This window comes from Triticum dicoccoides, chromosome 5B (assembly GCF_002162155.2).
Source record: "Triticum dicoccoides isolate Atlit2015 ecotype Zavitan chromosome 5B, WEW_v2.0, whole genome shotgun sequence".
In the NCBI taxonomy this organism is placed as follows: domain Eukaryota; kingdom Viridiplantae; phylum Streptophyta; class Magnoliopsida; order Poales; family Poaceae; genus Triticum; species Triticum dicoccoides.
In genome coordinates, this window is record NC_041389.1 from 712,830,919 (window position 1) to 712,850,621 (window position 19,703).

Genomic DNA, 19,703 nt, shown 5'->3' on the forward strand with positions numbered 1-19,703 from the left:
GCTCATTAATCAAAGATGGTTGTGTTTCCTAACCATAGACATGTGTTGTCATTTGATTAACGGGATCACATCATTAGGAGAATGATGTGATTGACTTGACCCATTCTGTTAGCATAGCACTTGATCATTTAGTATGTTGCTATTGCTTTCTTCACGACTTATACAAGTTCCTATAACTATGAGATTATGCAACTCCCGTTTACCGGAGGAACACTTTGTGTGCTACCAAACGTCACAACGTAACTGGGTGATTATAAAGGAGCTCTACAGGTGTCTCCAAAGGTACATGTTGAGTTGGCGTATTTCGAGATTAGGTTTTGTCACTCCGATGGTCGGAGAGGTATCTCTGGGCCCTCTCGGTAATGCACATCACTATAAGCCTTGCAAGCAATGTAACTAATGAGTTAGTTACGGAATGATGCATTACATAACGAGTAAAGAGACTTGCCGGTAATGAGATTGAACTAGGTATTGGATACCGGCGATCAAATCTCGAGCAAGTAACATACCGATGACAAAGGGAACAACGTATATTGTTATGCGGTTTGACCGAAAAATATCTTCGTAGAATATGTAGGAGCCAATATGAGCATCCAGGTTCCGCTATTGGTTATTGACTGGAAACAGTTCTAGGTCATGTCTACATAGTTCTCGAACCCGTAGGGTCCGCACGCTTAAGGTTTCGATGACAGTTATATTATGAGTTTATGAGTTTTGATGTACCGAAGTTTGTTCGGAGTCCCGAATGTGATTACGGAGATGACGAGGGGTCTCGAAATGGTCGAGACATGAAGATTGATATATTGGAAGCCTATATTTGGATATCGGAAGTGTTTCGGGTGAAATCAAGATTTTACCGGAGTACCGGGAGGTTACCGGAACCCCCTGGGGGCTTAATGGGCCTACATGGGCCCTAGTGGAGAGGAAGAGAGGAGGCAAGGGCTGGGCCGCGCCCCCCCCCAGTCCGAATAGGATAATGAGAGGGGGGCGGCGCCCCCCCTTTCCTTCCTCTCTCCCTCCTCCTTCCCTCCTTCTCCTATTCCAACTAGGAAAGAAGGGTGTCCTACTCCCGGCGGGAGTAGGACTTCCCTTGGCGCGCCCCTCCTTGGCCGGCCGCCCCCTCCCCCTTGGCTCCTTTATATACGGGGGCAGGGGGCACCTCTACACATAACAATTGATCTCTTGATCTCTTAGCCGTGTGCGGTGCCCCCCTCCACCATAATCCTCAATAATATTGTAGCGGTGCTTAGGCAAAGGCCTGCGACGGTAGAACATCAAGATCGTCACCACGCCGTCGTGCTGACGGAACTCTTCCCCGACATTCTGCTGGATCGGAGTACGGGGATCGTCATCGAGCTGAATTTGTGCTAGAACTCGGAGGTGCCGTAGTTTCGGTGCTTGATTGGTCGGGCCGTGAAGACGTACGACAACATCAACCGCGTTGTTCTAACGCTTCCGCTTTCGGTCTACGAGGGTACATGGACAACACTCTCCCCTCTCGTTGCTATGCATCACCATGATCTTGCGTGTGCGTAGGAATTTTTTTGAAATTACTACGTTCCCCAACAGTGGCATCCGAGCCTGGTTTTATGCGTAGATGTCATATGCACGAGTAGAACACAAGTGAGTTGTGGGCGATATAAGTCATGCTGCTTACCAGCATGTCATACTTTGGTTCAGCGGTATTGTGAGATGAAGCGGCCCAGACCGACATTACGCGTACCCTTATGCGAGACTGGTTTCACCGCCACGAGCACTAGTTGCTTAAAGGTGACCGGCGGGTGTCTGTCTCTCTCACTTTAGTTGAACCGAGTGTGGCTACGCTCGGTCCTTGCGAAGGTTAAAACAACACCAACTTGACAAACTATTGTTGTGGTTTTGATGCGTAGGTAAGAACAGTTCTTGCTCAGCCCGTAGCAGCCACGTAAAATTTGCAACAACAAAATAGAGGACGTCTAACTTGTTTTTGCAGGGCATGTTGTGATGTGATATGGTGAAGATGTGATGCTATATTTTATTGTATGAGATGATCATTTTTTGTAACCGAAGTTATCGGCAACTGGCAGGAGCCATATGGTTGTCGCTTTATTGTATGAAATGCAAACGCCCTGTAATTGCTTTACTTGATCTCTAAGCGGTAGCCATAGTCGTAGAAGCAATAGATGGCGTAACAACAACGATGCTACGATGGAGATCAAGGTGTCGCACCGGTGACGATGGTGATCACGACGGTGCTTCGGAGATGGAGATCACAAGCACAAGATGATGATGGCCATATCATATCACTTATATTGATTGCATGTGATGTTTATCCTTTATACATCTTATCTTGCTTTGATTGACGGTAGCATTTTAAGATGATCTCTCACTAATTATCAAGAAGTGTTCTCCCTGAGTATGCACCGTTGCGAAAGTTCTTCGTGCTGAGACACCACGTGATGATCGGGTGTGATAGGCTCTACGTTCAAATACAACAGGTGCAAAACAGTTGCACACGCGGAATACTCAGGTTAAACTTGACGAGCCTAGCATATACAGATATGGCCTTGGAACACGGAGACCGAAAGGTCGAACGTGAATCATATAGTAGATATGATCAACATAGTGACGTTCACCATTGAAAACTACTCCATCTCACGTGATGATCGGACATGGTTTAGTTGATTTGGATCACGTGATCACTTAGACGATTAGAGGGATGTCTATCTAAGTGGGAGTTCTTAAGTAATATGATTAATTGAACTTAAATTTATCATGAACTTAGTACCTGATAGTATTTTGCTTGTCTATGTTTGTTGTAGATAGATGGCTCGTGCTGTTGTTCCGTTGAATTTTAATGCTTTCCTTGAGAAAGCTAAGTTGAAAGATGATGGTAGCAATTACACGGACTGGGTCCGTAAGTTGAACATTATCCTCATTGCTGCACAGAAGAATTACATCGTGGAAGCACCGCTGGGTGCCAGGCCTGCTGCAGATGCAACTGACGACGTTAAGAACGTCTGGCAGAGCAAAGCTGATGACTACTCGATAGTTCAGTGTGCCATGCTTTACGGCTTGGAACCAGGTCTTCAACAACGTTTTGAACGTCATGGAGCATATGAGATGTTCCAAGAGTTGAAGTTAATATTGTTGGGGAACGTTGCAGAAAATTAAAAAATTTCCTACGGTTTCACCAAGATCCATCTATGAGTTCATCTAGCAACGAGTCATGGGAGAGTGATTGCATCTACATACCACTTGTAGATCGCGTGCGGAAGCGTTCAATGGAACGGGGTTGATGGAGTCGTACTCGCCGTGATTCAGATCACCGATGACCTAGTGCTGAACGGACAGCACCTCCGCGTTCAACACACGTACGGAGCGGATGACGTCTCCTCCTTCTTGATCCATCAAGGGGGGAGGAGAGGTTGATGATGATCCAGCAGCACGACGGTGTGGTGGTGGATGCAGCAGAACTCCGGCAGGGCTTCGCTAAGCAACTACGGGAGGAGGAGGAGGTGTAGCAGAGAGGGGAGGTGCCAAGGGCTTCAGGGTGCGGCCACCCCTCCCCCCTCCCTTTATATAGGTGCAAGAGAGGGGGGGAGGGCGCAGCCTTGCCCCTTCCTCCAAGGAAGGGGTGCGGCCAAAGGGGGGGAGGAGTCCATCCTTCCCAAGGCACTTCGGAGGTGCCTTCCCCCTTGAGGACTCTCCCCCTTTTCTTATATCTTGGCGCATGGGCCTCTTGGGGCTGGTGCCCTTGGCCCATAAAGGCCATGGCGCACCCCCTACAGCCCATGTGCCCCCCCGGGGCAGGTGGACCCCCCGGTGGACCCCCGGACCCCTTTCAGCACTCCCGGTACAATACCGATAACGTGCGAAACTTTTCCGGCGACCAAAATAAGACTTCCCATATATAAATCTTTACATCCGGACCATTCCGGAACTCCTCGTGACATCCGGGATCTCATCCGGGACTCCGAACAACATTCGGTTTGCTGCATACTCATATTCATACAACCCTAGCGTCACCGAACCTTAAGTGTGTAGACCCTACGGGTTCGGGAGACATGCAGACATGACCGAGACGGCTCTCGGGCAATAACCAACAGCGGAATCTGGATACCCATGTTGGCTCCCACATGCTCCTCAATAATCTCATCGGATGAACCACGATGTCGAGGATTCAATCAACCCCGTATACAATTCCCTTTGTCAATCGGTATTTTACTTGCCCGAGATTCGATCGTCGGTATCCCAATACCTCGTTCAATCTCGTTACCGGCAAGTCACTTTACTCGTACCGTAATGCATGATCCCGTGACCAAACGCTTGGTCACTTTGAGCTCATTATGATGATGCACTATCGAGTGGGCCCAGTGATACCTCTCCGTCATACGGAGTGACAAATCCCAGTCTCGATCCGTGTCAACCCAACAGACACTTTCGGAGATACCTGTAATGCACCTTTATAGTCACCCAGTTATGTTGTGACGTTTGGTACACCCAAAGCACTCCTACGGTATCCGGGAGTTACACGATCTCATGGTCTAAGGAAGAGATACTTGACATTGGAAAAGCTCTAGCAAAACGAACTACACGATCTTGTGCTATGCTTAGGATTGGGTCTTGTCCATCACATCATTCTCCTAATGATGCGATCCCATTATCAACGACATCCAATGTCCATAGTCAGGAAACCATGACTATCTGGTGATCAACGAGCTAGTCAACTAGAGGCTCACTAGGGACATATTGTGGTCTATGTATTCACACGTGTATTACGATTTCTGGATAATACAATTATAGCATGAATAAAAGACAATTATCATGAACAAGGAAATATAATAATAATACTTTTGTTATTGCCTCTAGGGCATATTTCCAACAGTCTCCCACTTGCACTAGAGTCAATAATCTAGTTACATTGTGATGAATCGAACACCCATAGAGTTCTGGTGTTGATCATGTTTTGCTCGCGGAAGAGGTTTAGTCAACGGATCTGCGATATTCAGATCCGTATGTACTTTGCAAATTTCTATGTCCCCATTTTGAACATTTTCACGAATGGAGTTGAAGCGACGCTTGATGTGCCTGGTCTTCTTGTGAAACCTGGGCTCCTTGGCAAGTGCAATAGCTCCAGTGTTGTCACAGAAGAGTTTGATCGGCTCCGACGCATTGGGTATGACTCCTAGGTCGGTGATGAACTCCTTCACCCAAATTGCTTCATGCGCTGCCTCCGAGGCTGCCATGTACTCCGCTTCACATGTAGATCCCACCACGACGCTCTGCTTGCAGCTGCACCAGCTTACTGCTCCACCATTCAACATATACACATATCCGGTTTGTGACTTTGAGTCATCCAGATCTGTGTCGAAGCTAGCGTCGACGTAACCCTTTACGACGAGCTCTTCGTCACCTCCATAAACGAGAAACATGTCCTTTGTCCTTTTCAGGTACTTCAGGATATTCGTGACCGCTGTCCAGTGTTCCTTGCCGGGATTACTTTGGTACCTTCCTACCAAACTTACGGCAAGGTTTACATCAGGTCTGGTACACAGCATGGCATACATAATAGATCCTATGGCTGAGGCATAGGGGATGACACTCATCTCTTCTTTATCTTTTGCCGTGGTCGGGCATTGAGCTGAGCTCAATTTCACACCTTGCAAAACAGGCAAGAACCCTTTCTTGGACTGATCCATTTTGAACTTCTTCAAAATCTTATCAAAGTATGTGCTTTGTGAAAGACCTATGAGGCGTCTCGATCTATCCCTATAGATTTTGATGCCTAATATGTAAGCAGCTTCTCCAAGGTCCTTCATTGAAAAACTCTTATTCAAGTAGGCCTTAATGCTGTCCAAAAGTTCTATATCATTTCCCATCAGAAGTATGTCATCTACATATAATATAAGAAATGCTACAGAGCTCCCACTCACTTTCTTGTAAACGCAAGCTTCTCCATAAGTCTGCATAAACCCAAACGCTTTGATCATCTCATCAAAGCGAATGTTCCAACTCCGAGATGCTTGCACCAGCCCATAAATGGATCGCTGGAGCTTGCATACCTTTTTAGCATTCTTAGGATCGACAAAACCTTCCGGCTGCATCATATGCAGCTCTTCCTTAAGGTAACCATTAAGGAATGCCGTTTTGACGTCCATCTGCCATATCTCATAATCATAGTATGCGGCAATTGCTAACATGATTCAGACGGACTTAAGCTTCGCTACGGGAGAGAAAGTCTCATCGTAGTCAATCCCTTGAACTTGTCGATAACCCTTAGCGACAAGTCGAGCTTTATAGATGGTAACATTACCATCCGCGTCCGTCTTCTTCTTAAAGATCCATTTGTTTTCCATCACTCGCCGATCATCGGGCAAGTCTGTCAAAGTCCATACTTTGTTTTCATACATGGATCCTATCTCGGATTGCATGGCTTCAAGCCATTTGTTGGAATCTGGGCCCGCCATCACTTCTTCATAGTTCGAAGGTTCACCGTTGTCTAACAACATGATTTCCAAGACAGGGTTGCCGTACCACTCTGGTGCGGAACGTGTCCTAGTGGACCTACGAAGTTCAGTAGCAACTTGATCCGAAGTACCTTGATCATCATCATTAATTTCCTCTCCAGTCGGTGTAGGCACCACAGGAACATTTTCCTGAGCTGCACTACTTTCCGGTTCAAGAGGTAGTACTTCATCGAGTTCTACTTTCCTCCCACTTACTCCTTTCGAGAGAAACTCCTTTTCCAGAAAGGATCCGTTCTTGGCAACAAAGATCTTGCCTTCGGATCTAAGGTAGAAGGTATACCCAATGGTTTCCTTAGGGTATCCTATGAAGACGCATTTTTCCGACTTGGGTTCGAGCTTTTCAGGTTGAAGTTTCTTGACATAAGCATCGCATCCCCAAACTTTTAGAAATGACAGCTTAGGTTTCTTCCCAAACCATAATTCATACGGTGTCGTCTCAACGGATTTAGACCTCGCCATATTTAAAGTGAATGTAGCTGTCTCTAGAGTGTATCCCCAAAATGATAGCGGTAAATCAGTAAGAGACATCATAGATCGCACCATATCCAATAGAGTGCGATTACGACGTTCGGACACACCGTTACGCTGAGGTGTTCCAGGCGGCGTGAGTTGTGAAATGATTCCACATTTCCTTAAGTGTGTACCAAATTCGTGACTTAAATATTCTCCTCCACGATCTGATCGCAAGAATTTTATCTTTCGGTCACGTTGATTCTCTACTTCATTCTGAAATTCCTTGAACTTTTCAAAGGTCTCAGACTTGTGTTTCATCAAGTAGACATACCCATATCTACTCAAGTCATCAGTGAGAGTGAGAATATAACGATATCCTCCGCGAGCCTCAACACTCATTGGACCGCACACATCGGTATGTATGATTTCCAATAAGTTGATTGCTCGCTCCATTGTTCCGGAGAACGGAGTCTTGGTCATCTTGCCCATGAGGCATGGTTCGCATGTGTCAAATGATTCATAATCGAGAGACTCTAAAAGTCCATCAGCATGGAGCTTCTTCATGCGCTTGACACCAATGTGACCAAGGCGGCAGTGCCACAAGTATGTGGGACTATCGTTATCAACTTTACATCTTTTGGTATTCACACTATGAACATGTGTAACATTACGTTCGAGATTCATTAAGAATAAACCATTGACCATCGGAGCATGACCATAAAACATTTCTCACATATAAATAGAACAACCATTATTCTTGGATTTAAATGAGTAGCCATCTCATATTAAACGAGATCCTGATACAATGTTCATGCTCAAACTTGGCACTAAATAACAATTATTGAGGTTTAAAACTAATCCCGTAGGTAAATGTAGAGGTAGCGTGCCGACGGCGATCACATCGACCTTGGAACCATTCCCGACGCGCATCGTCACCTCGTCCTTCGCCAGTCTCCGTTTATTCCGTAGCTCTTGCTGTGAGTTACATATATGAGCAACGGCACCGGTATCAAATACCCAGGAGTTACTACGAGTACTGGTAAGGTACACATCAATTACATGTATATCAAATATACCTTTAGTGTTGCCGGCCTTCTTGTCTGCTAAGTATTTGGGGTAGTTCCGCTTCCAGTGACCCTTCCCTTTGCAATAAAAGCACTCAGTCTCAGGCTTGGGTCCATTCTTTGACTTCTTCCCGGCAACTGGCTTACCGGGCGCGGCAACATCCTTGCCGTCCTTCTTGAAGTTCTTCTTTCCCTTGCCCTTCTTGAACTTAGTGGTTTTATTGACCATCAACACTTGATGCTCCTTCTTGATTTCTACCTCTGCTGATTTCAGCATTGAAAATAGTTCAGGAATAGTTTTCACCATCCCCTGCATATTGTAGTTCATCACAAAGCTCTTGTAGCTTGGTGGGAGCGACTGAAGGATTCTGTCAATGACCGCCTCGTCCGGGAGGTTGATGTCCAGCTGGGACAGGCGGTTGTGCAACCCATACATTTTGAGTATGTGCTCACTGACAGAACTATTTTCCTCCATCTTACAACTGTAGAACTTGTCGGAGACTTCATATCTCTCGACCCGGGCATGAGCTTGGAAAACTAGTTTCAGCTCCTCGAACATCTCATATGCTCCGTGTCGCTCAAAACGCTTTTGGAGCCCCGGTTCTAAGCTGTAAAGCATGCCGCACTGAACGAGGGAGTAATCATCAGCACGAGACTGCCAAGCGTTCATAACGTCTTGGTTCTCTGGGATGGGTGCATCACCTAGCGGTGCTTCTAGGACATATTGTTTCTTGGCAGCTATGAGGATAATCCTCAGGTTCCGGACCCAGTCCGAATAGTTGCTGCCATCATCTTTCAGCTTGGTTTTCTCTAGGAACGCGTTGAAGTTCATGGTGACATGAGCGTTGGCCATTTGATCTATAAGACATTTTGCAAAGATTTTAGACTATTGTTCATGATAATAAAGTTCATCTAATCAAATTATTTAATGAATTCCCACTCAGATTTGACATCCCTCTAGTCATCCAAGTGATACATGATCCAAGTCGACTAGGCCGTGTCCGATCATCACGTGAGACGGACTAGTCATCGTCGGTGAACATCTCCATGTTGATCGTATCTTCCATACGACTCATGTTCGACCTTTCGGTCTCTTGTGTTCTGAGGCCATGTCTGTACATGCTAGGCTCGTCATGTTAACCTAAGTGTATTGCATGTGTAAAACTGTCTTACACCCATTGTATGTGAATGTAAGGATCTATCACACCCGATCATCACGTGGTGCTTCGAAACGACGAACTTTAGCAACGGTGCACAGTTAGGGAGAACACTTTCTTGAAATTGTTATGAGGGATCATCTTATTTACTACCGTCGTTCTAAGTAAACAAGATACACAAACATAACAAACATCACATGCAATTATATAGTAGTGACATGATATGGCCAATATCATATAGCTCCTTTGATCTCCATCTTCGGGGCTCCATGATCATCCTGTCACCGGCATGACACCATGATCTCCATCATCGTATCTTCATGAAGTTGTCACGCCAACGACTACTTCTAATTCTATGGCTAACGCGTTTAGCAATAAAGTAAAGTAATTTACATGGCGTTCTTTAATGACACGCAGGTCATACAAAAAATAAAGACAACTCCTATGGCTCCTGCCGGTTGTCATACTCATCGACATGCAAGTCGTGATTCCTATTACAAGAACATGATCTCATACATCACATATATCATTCATCATTCATCACAACTTTGGCCATATCATATCACAAAACACTTGCTGCAAAAACAAGTTAGACGTCCTCTAATTGTTGTTGCAAGTTTTACGTGGCTGCAATAGGGTTCTAGCAAGAACGTTTTCTTACCTACGTGAAAGCCACAACGTGATTTGTCAACTTCTATTTACCCTTCATAAGGACCCTTTTCATCGAATCCGCTCCAACTAAAGTGGGAGAGAAAGACACCCGCCAGCCACCTTATGCAACTAGTGCATGTCAGTCGGTGGAACCAGTCTCACGTAAGCGTACGTGTAAGGTCGGTTCGGGCCGCTTCATCCCACAATACTGCTGAAGCAAGATAAGACTAGTAGCGGCAAGAAAGTTGACAACATCTACGCCCACAACAAATTGTGTTCTACTCGTGCAATAGAGAACTACGCATAGACCTAGCTCATGATGCCACTGTTGGGGAACGTTGCAGAAAATTAAGAATTTTCCTACGGTTTCACCAAGATCCATCTATGAGTTCATCTAGCAACGAGTCATGGGAGAGTGATTGCATCTACATACCACTTGTAGATCGCGTGCGGAAGCGTTCAATGGAATGGGGTTGATGGAGTCGTACTCGTCGTGATTCAGATCACCGATGACCTGGTGCTGAACGGACAGCACCTCCGCGTTCAACACACGTACGGAGCGAATGACGTCTCCTCCTTCTTGATCCAGCAAGGGGGAAGGAGAGGTTGATGATGATTCAGTAGCACGACGGCGTGGTGATGGATGCAGCAGAACTCCGGCAGGGCTTCGCTAAGCAACTACGGGAGGAGGAGGAGGTGTAGCAGAGAGGGGAGGTGCCAAGGGCTTCAGGGTGCGGCCACCCCTCCCTCCCCTCCCTTTATATAGGTGCAAGAGAGGGGGGGAGGGCGCAGCCTTGCCCCTTCCTCCAAGGAAGGGGTGCGGCCAAAGGGGGGGGGAGGAGTCCATCCTCCCCAAGGCACCTCGGAGGAGCCTTCCCCCTTGAGGACTCTCCCCCTTTTCTTATATCTTGGCGCATGGGCCTCTTGGGGCTGGTGCCCTTGGCCCATAAAGGCCAAGGCGCACCCCCTACAGCCCATGTGGCCCCCCGGGGCAGGTGGACCCCCCCCCGGTGGACCCCCGGACCCCTTTCGGCACTCCCGGTACAATACCGATAACGTGCAAAACTTTTCCGGTGACAAAAATAAGACTTCCCATATATAAATCGTTACCTCCGGACCATTCCGGAACTCCTCGTGATGTCCGGGATCTCATCCGGGACTCCGAACAACATTCGGTTTGCTGCATACTCATATTCATACAACCCTAGCGTCATCGAACCTTAAGTGTGTAGACCCTACCGGTTCGGGAGACATGCAGACATGACCGAGACGGCTCTCGGGCAATAACCAACAGCGGGATCTGGATACCCATGTTGGCTCCCACATGCTCCTCGATAATCTCATCGGATGAACCATGATGTCGAGGATTCAATCAACCCCGTATACAATTCCCTTTGTCAATCGGTATTTTACTTGCCCGAGATTCGATCGTCGGTATCCCAATACCTCGTTCAATCTCGTTACCGGCAAGTCACTTTACTCGTACCGTAATGCATGATCCCGTGACCAAACACTTGGTCACTTTGAGCTCATTATGATGATGCACTACCGTGTGGGCCCAGTGATACCTCTCCGTCATACGGAGTGACAAATCCCAGTCTCGATCCGTGTCAACCCAACAGACACTTTCAGAGATACCTGTAATGCACCTTTATAGTCACCCAGTTACGTTGTGACGTTTGGTACACCCAAAGCACTCCTACGGTATCCGGGAGTTCCACGATCTCATGGTCTAAGGAAGAGATACCTGACATTGGAAAAGCTCTAGCAAAACGAACTACACGATCTTGTGCTATGCTTAGGATTGGGTCTCGTCCATCACATCATTCTCCTAATGATGCGATCCCGTTATCAACGACATCCAATGTCCATAGTCAGGAAACCATGACTATCTGTTGATCAACGAGCTAGTCAACTAGAGGCTCACTAGGGACATATTGTGGTCTATGTATTCACATGTGTATTACGATTTCCGGATAATACAATTATAGCATGAATAAAAGACAATTATCATGAACAAGGAAATATAATAATAATACTTTTATTATTGCCTCTAGGGCATATTTCCAACAAATATTTCAAGCAAATGCCCGGATTGAGAGATATGAAGTCTCCAATAAGTTCTATAGCTGTAAGATGGAGGAGAATAGTTCTGTCAGTGAACACATACTCAAAATGTCTGGGTATAATAATCACTTGATTCAACTGGGAGTTAATCTTCCTGATGATATTGTCATTGACATAATTCTTTAATCACTGCCACCAAGCTACAAGAGCTTCGTGATGAACTATAATATGCAAGGGATGGACAAGACTATTCCCGAGCTCTTCGCAATGCTGAAAGCTGCGGAGGTAGAAATCAAGAAGGAGCATCAAGTGTTGATGGTCAATAAGACCACCAGTTTCAAGAAAAAGGGAAAAGGGAAGAAGAAGGGGAACTTCAAGAAGAACAACAAACAAGTTGCTGCTCAAGAGAAGAAACCCAAATCTGGACCTAAGCCTAAGACTGAGTGCTTCTACTGCAAGCAGACTGGACACTGGAAGCGGAACTGCCCCAAGTATTTGGCGGATAAGAAGGATGGCAAGGTGAACAAAGGTATATGTGATATACATGTTATTGATGTGTACCTTACTAATGCTCGCAGTAGCACCTGGGTATTTGAAACTGGTTCTGTTGCTAATATTCGCAACTCGAAACAGGGACAACGGATTAAGCGAAGATTGGCTAAGGACGAGGTGACGATGCATGTGGGAAATGGTTCCAAAGTCGATGTGATCGCGGTCGGCACGCTACCTCTACATCTACCATCAGGATTAGTCTTAGACCTGAATAATTGTTATTTGGTGCCAGCGTTGAGCATGAACATTATATCTGGATCTTGTTTGATGCGAGACGGTTATTCATTTAAATCAGAGAATAATGGTTGTTCTATTTATATGAGTAATATCTTTTATGGTCATGCACCCTTGAAGAGTGGTCTATTTTTATTAAATCTCGATAGTAGTGATACACATATTCATAATGTTGAAGCCAAAAGATGCAGAGTTGATAATGATAGTGCAACTTATTTGTGGCACTGCCGTTTGGGTCATATCGGTATAAAGCGCATGAAGAAACTCCATACTGATGGACTTCTGGAATCACTTGATTATGAATCACTTGGTACTTGCGAACCGTGCCTCATGGGCAAGATGAATAAAACGCCGTTCTCCGGAACTATGGGGCGAGCAACTGATTTATTGGAAATCATACATACTGATGTATGTGGTCCGATGAATATTGAGGCTCGCGGCGGGTATTGTTATTTTCTCACCTTCACAGATGATTTGAGCAGATATGGGTATATCTACTTGATGAAACACAAGTCTGAAACATTTGAAAAGTTCAAAGAATTTCATAGTGAAGTGGAAAATCATCGTAACAAGAAAATAAAATTTCTACGATCTGATCGTGGAGGAGAATATTTGAGTTACGAGTTTGGTTTACATTTGAAGCAATGCGGAATAGTTTCGCAACTCATGCCACCCGGAACACCACAACGAAATGGTGTGTCCGAACATCGTAATCGTACTTTACTAGATATGGTGCAATCTATGATGTCTCTTACTGATTTACCGCTATCGTTTTGGGGTTATGCTTTAGAGACAGCCGCATTCACGTTAAATAGGGCACCATCAAAATCCATTGAGACGACACCTTATGAACTATGGTTTGGCAAGAAACCAAAGTTGTCGTTTCTTAAAGTTTGGCTGCGATGCTTATGTGAAGAAACTTCAACCAGATAAGTTCGAACCCAAATCGGAGAAATGTGTCTTTATAGGATACTCAAAAGAGACTATTGGGTACACCTTCTATCACAGATCTGAGGGTAAGATTTTTGTTGCTAAATTCGGATCCTTTCTAGAGAAGGAGTTTCTCTCGAAAGAAGTGAGTGGGAGGAAAGTAGAACTTGATGAGGTAACTGTACCTGCTCCCTTATTGGAAAGTAGTTCATCACAAGAACCGGTTCCTGTGACAACTACACCAATCAGTGAGGAAGCTAATGATATTGATCATGAATCTTTAGATCAAGTTACTACTGAACCTCGTAGGTCTACCAGAGTAAGATCCGCACCAGAGTGGTACGGTAATCCTATTCTGGAAGTCATGTTACTTGACCATGGCGAACCTACGAACTATGAGGAAGCGATGATGAGCCCAGATTCCGCAAAATGGCTTGAGGCCATGAAATCTGAGATGGGATCCATGTATGAGAACAAAGTACGGACTTTGGTTGACTTGCCCGATGATCGGCAAGCCATGGAGAATAAATGGATTTTTAAGAAGAAGACTGACGCTGATGGTAATGTAATTGTCTACAAAGCTCGACTTGTTGCAGAAGGTTTTCGACAAGTTCAAGGGGTTGACTACGATAAGACTTTCTCACCCGTAGCGATGCTTAAGTCTGTCCGAATCATGTTAGCAATTGCCGCATTTTATGATTATGAAATTTGGCAAATGGATCAAAACTGCATTCCTGAATGGATTTCTGGAAGAAGAGTTGTATATGATGGAGCCGGAAGGTTTTGTCGATCCAAAAGGTGCTAACAAAGTGTGCAAGCTCCAATGATCCATTTATGGACTGGTGCAAGCATCTCGGAGTTGGAATAAACGCTTTGATAGTGTGATCAAAGCATATGGTTTTATACAGACTTTTGGAGAAGCCTGTATTTATAAGAAAGTGAGTGGGAGCTCTATAACATTTATGATATTATATGTAGATGACATATTGTTAATTGGAAATGATATAGAATTTCTGGATAGCATAAAGGGATACTTGAATAAAAGTTTTTCGATGAAAGACCTCGGTGAAGCTGCTTACATATTGGGCATCAAGATCTATATAGATAGATCAAGATGCCTGATTGGACTTTCACAAAGCACATACCTTGATAAAGTTTTGACAAAGTTCAAAATGGATCAGGCAAAGAAAGGATTCTTGCCTGTATTACAAGGTGTGAAGTTGAGTCAGACTCAATGCCCGACCATAGCAGAAGATAGAGAGAAAATGAAAGATGTTCCCTATGCTTCAGCCATAGGCTCTATCATGTATGCAATGCTATGTACCAGACCTGATGTATGCTTAGAAATAAGTTTGGCAGGGAGGTACCAAAGTAATCCAGGAGTGGTTCACTGGACAGCGGTCAAGAATATCCTGAAATACCTGAAAAGGACTAAGGATATGTTTCTCGTTTATGGATGTGACAAAGAGCTAGTCGTAAATGGTTACGTCGATGCAAGCTTGGGCACTGATCCGGACGATTCTAAATCGCAAACCGGATACGTGGTTTTATTAAACGGTGGAGCTGTCAGTTGGTGCAGTTCTAAACAAAGCGTCGTGACGGGATCTACATGCGAAGCGGAGTACATAGCTGCTTCGGAAGCAGCAAATGAAGGAGTCTGGATGAAAGAGTTCATTTCCGATCTAGGTGTCATACCTAGTGCATCGGGACCAATGAAGATCTTCTGTGACAATACTGGTGCAATTGCCTTGGCAAAGGAATCCAGATTTCACAAGAGGACCAAGCACATCAAGAGACGCTTCAATTCCATCCGGGACCAAGTCCAGGTGGGAGACATAGAGATTTTCAAGATACATATGGATCTGAACGTTGTAGACCCGTTGACTAGGCCTCTTGCACAAGCAAAACATGATCAACACCAAGACTCCATGGGTGTTAGAATCATTACTGTGTAATCTAGATTATTGACTCTAGTGCAAGTGGGAGACTGAAGGAAATATGCCCTAGAGGCAATAATAGAGTTATTATTTATTTCCTCATATCATGATAAATGTTTATTATTCATGCTATAATTGTATTAACCGAAAACACGATACATGTGTGAATACATAGACAAAACTTAATGTCACTAGTATGCCTCTACTAGACTAGCTATTAATCAAAGATGGTTGTGTTTACTAACCATAGACATGTGTTGTCATTTGATTAACGGGATCACATCATTAGGAGAATGATGTGATTGACTTGACCCATTCGGTTAGCTTAGCACTTCATCGTTCAGTATGTTGCTATTGCTTTCTTCATGACTTATACAAGTTCCTATAACTATGAGATTATGCAACTCCCGTTTACCGGAGGAACACTTTGTGTGCTACCAAACGTCACAACGTAACTGGGTGATTATAAAGGAGCTCTACAGGTGTCTCCAAAGGTACATGTTGAGTTGGCGTATTTCGAGATTAGGTTTTGTCACTCCGATAGTCGGAGAGGTATCTCTGGGCCCTCTCAGTAATGCACATCACTATAAGCCTTGCAAGCAATGTAGCTAATGAGTTAGTTACGGAATGATGCATTACATAACGAGTAAAGAGACTTGCCGGTAACGAGATTGAACTAGGTATTGGATACCGACGATCAAATCTCGGGCAAGTAACATACCGATGACAAAGGGAACAACGTATGTTGTTATGCGGTTTGACCGATAAAGATCTTCGTAGAATATTTAGGAGCCAATATGAGCATCCAGGTTCCGCTATTGGTTATTGACAGGACACAGTTCTAGGTCATGTCTACATAGTTCTCGAATCCGTAAGGTCCGCACGCTTAAGGTTTCGATGACAGTTATATTATGAGTTTATGAGTTTTGATGTACCGAAGTTTGTTCGGAGTCCCGAATGTGATTACGGACATGACGAGGAGTCTCAAAATGGTCGAGACATGAAGATTGATATATTGGAAGCCTATATTTGAATATCGGAAGTGTTCCGGGTGAAATCAGGATTTTACCGGAGTACCGGAACCCCCCGGGGGCTTAATGGGCCTACATGGGCCCTAGTGGAGAGGAAGAGAGGAGGCAAGGGCTGGGCCGCGCGCCCCTCCCCCCAATCCGAATAGGACAAGGAGAGGGGGGCGGCGCCCCCCCCCCCCTTTCCTTCCTCTCTCCCTCCTCCTTCCCCCTTCTCCTATTCCAACTAGGAAAGAAGGGTGTCCTACTCCCGGTGGGAGTAGGACTCCCCTTGGCGCGCCCCTCCTTGGCCGGCCGCCCCCCTCCCCTTGGCTCCTTTATATACGGGGGCAGGGGGGCACCTCTACAAACAACAATTGATCTCTTAATCTCTTAACCGTGTGCGGTGCCCCCCTCCACCATAATCCTCGATAATATTGTAGCGGTGCTTAGGCGAAGCCCTGCAACGGTAGAACATCAAGATCGTCACCACGCCGTCGTGCTGACGGAACTCTGCCCCGACATTCTGCTGGATCGGAGTCCGGGGATCGTCATTGAGCTGAACGTGTGCTGGAACTCGGAGGTGCCGTAGTTTCGGTGCTTGATCGGTCAGGCCGTGAAGACGTATGACTACATCAACCGCGTTGTTCTAACGCTTTCGCTTTCGGTCTACGAGGGTACGTGGACAACACTCTCCCCTCTTGTTGCTATGCATCACCATGATCTTGCGTGTGCGTAAGAATTTTTTTGAAATTACTACATTCCCCAACAGCAAGATCATGAACCAAATCATGCATCACGAGTTCTGGAAGAGCTTTGTAGTGCAATGGCCTTGGACCAACCTGCAGAGGTAACTACTATAAGTATAGTACTGTAAAGAGAAATGTAAAGCCCATTGAGAATAGGAAATGTTAGTAAAAGTTAAGACAAGACACTACGCGTTTGGTTCGTTGCATTTTCGCTGTCTCACGAATACAGGGGCTCACGATTACGTTACCTCCGTTTGTTTCGGCCGCGTCGGTTTCAGCTCCCATGTTGGCGCCGCCTCCCGCAGCGCCGCACTTCTTCTTCTTCCTCTCCTCTCACAACTCTCACTTGTCTTTCTCTCTTCTCAAGAACACACACAAGGGAAAGAAGACTCAACACACACACACACTTCACCGTGGAGAAAGCCAGCTTTGCTATGTTGCTCCCGGTGAGAACACACACACTACATTGTTTTTCCCAGCCCTCTCGGCTTAACTCAAACAACAAGCTTTACATCTCTTATATAGAGACTCACGCGCACACACAGCCACGGCCACACCGGCCACTAACCCACGCACGCACCACTAACTAATCCCTAGCTACATGCACTACATGCACGCCCACGTCCAGACTACACGGCCAAGCCGTTCAACTAACCGACTGCATGCAACCTGACCAATTCTCCTGGCTCCAACTTGATCTATCCAGCCAGCCGGTTTGGCTTCATCCTGCACGCGTCTCGCCGCTTCCCACGGCTATACCACCCCGGCATCAAGCCTTGCGCCGTATCACACGGCACCGCGCCTTCACGCCGTCATCGGCAGCCCGGCATCTCGCCGTATCACACGGCAGCCCGGCATCTCGCGGTCTCCGCATGCCTCCGCTGAAACTTCACCGGACTAGCTACTCTCTAACCTATGCAACATGCATAACAAAAGCAAACTAAATATGCAGATACATGAATCAAGATTAAACCTAACATCCCATGTAATCGCAAACCATCCTTCACGAAACTGAAAACACCCGAGACAGCTCGGTATCGAAAAACACCGCTCGTCCCAGCCGTTTTCTTCACCAGGAGTGGAGAACCAAGCAGCAGTGCCGGCGTCTCCCTTGTCATGAGCAGTACCATCGCCGCCGATCTCCGTTTGCCTCCGCCGCCAAGCGCCGCCGATCTCCATTCGTCTCCGCCACCATAGGAAGCGTCACCGATCTCTCGTTGTCGACGCCACCGCTGCCGTGGGCAGCGCCACCGATCTCACTTTGTCGCCGTGAGCAGTAGCGTTCTTGTGATCGGCCGGTGATCTCATTTTCCTTCACGAGTCATTCCTAGCAGCCGGCCGTCGTCCAGTCCTCCGGCATCTTCTACAAGGCTGGCAACGGTACTCCACCTCCACGGCTTCCTATTCCCTTGCGTGAACCAAACACTTCACGTATTCATTTGCCCCTAATCTAATACAGTGTATTCACATTACAATAGTGAATACATTACCTGAGCTCCAACCAAATGCGTCGTAAGATCCAGTAAAATTACAACTTCCTCAAAATTGTTCGACCCCTTATACAGAACAATTATCCTACACACATTATTTTTTACTAGAGACCATGGGTTTTCATAAACTTTTTTTGTGCCATTAAAATTTGGATAACGAACAGACCATATAAAGCTAATAAACATATGGTGTATACGAGACATACAAAATTTCTCTAGATAAGAATTTTGAATTTATTAACATGTCAAGTTTGGCTTTTCTACTAAGTAGTCGAATAAAGTTTAACCAGAGAAGAACCTATACACTAGTAGAAAAGGGGGCAATGGTCCAGGCCGGGTCAGCCCATTAGTCCCGGTTCAGTCCAGAACCGGGACCAATGGTGGCATTGGACCCGGTTCGTGAGCCCCGGGGGCCGGCCGGGCCACGTGGGCCATTGGTCCCGGTTCGTCTGGACCTTTTGGTCCCGGTTGGTGGGACGAACCGGGACCAATGGGCCTCGCTCCTAGCCCACCACCATTGGTCTCGGTTGGTTGCTCGAACCGGGACCAACGGCTTTTATGATAATTCTTTTTGCTTTTAATGTTTTGAACTAAATTCTAATTACTTATTTATTTTCTTTTATGATAATTCTTTTTGCTATTAAAGTTTGTAACAAAATTCTAATTACTTATTTATTTTATTTTATGTTAATTCTTTTTGCTTTTAATGTTTTGAACTAAATTCTAATTACTTATTTATTTTCTTTTATGATAATTCTTTTTGCTATTAAAGTTTGTAAAAAATTCTAATTACTTATTTATTTTCTTTTATGATAATTCTTTTTGCTTGTAATGTTTTGAACTAAATTCTAATTACTTATTTATTTTCTTTTATGATAATTCTTTTTGCTATTAAAGTTTGTA

At 45.4% G+C, this 19,703-nt stretch overlaps 1 pseudogene; it reads right to left on the reverse strand.

Moving 5' to 3' along the window:
- LOC119310688 overlaps window positions 1-19,703 on the reverse strand; it is a 42,909-nt pseudogene that overhangs the window by 15,070 nt on the left and 8,136 nt on the right.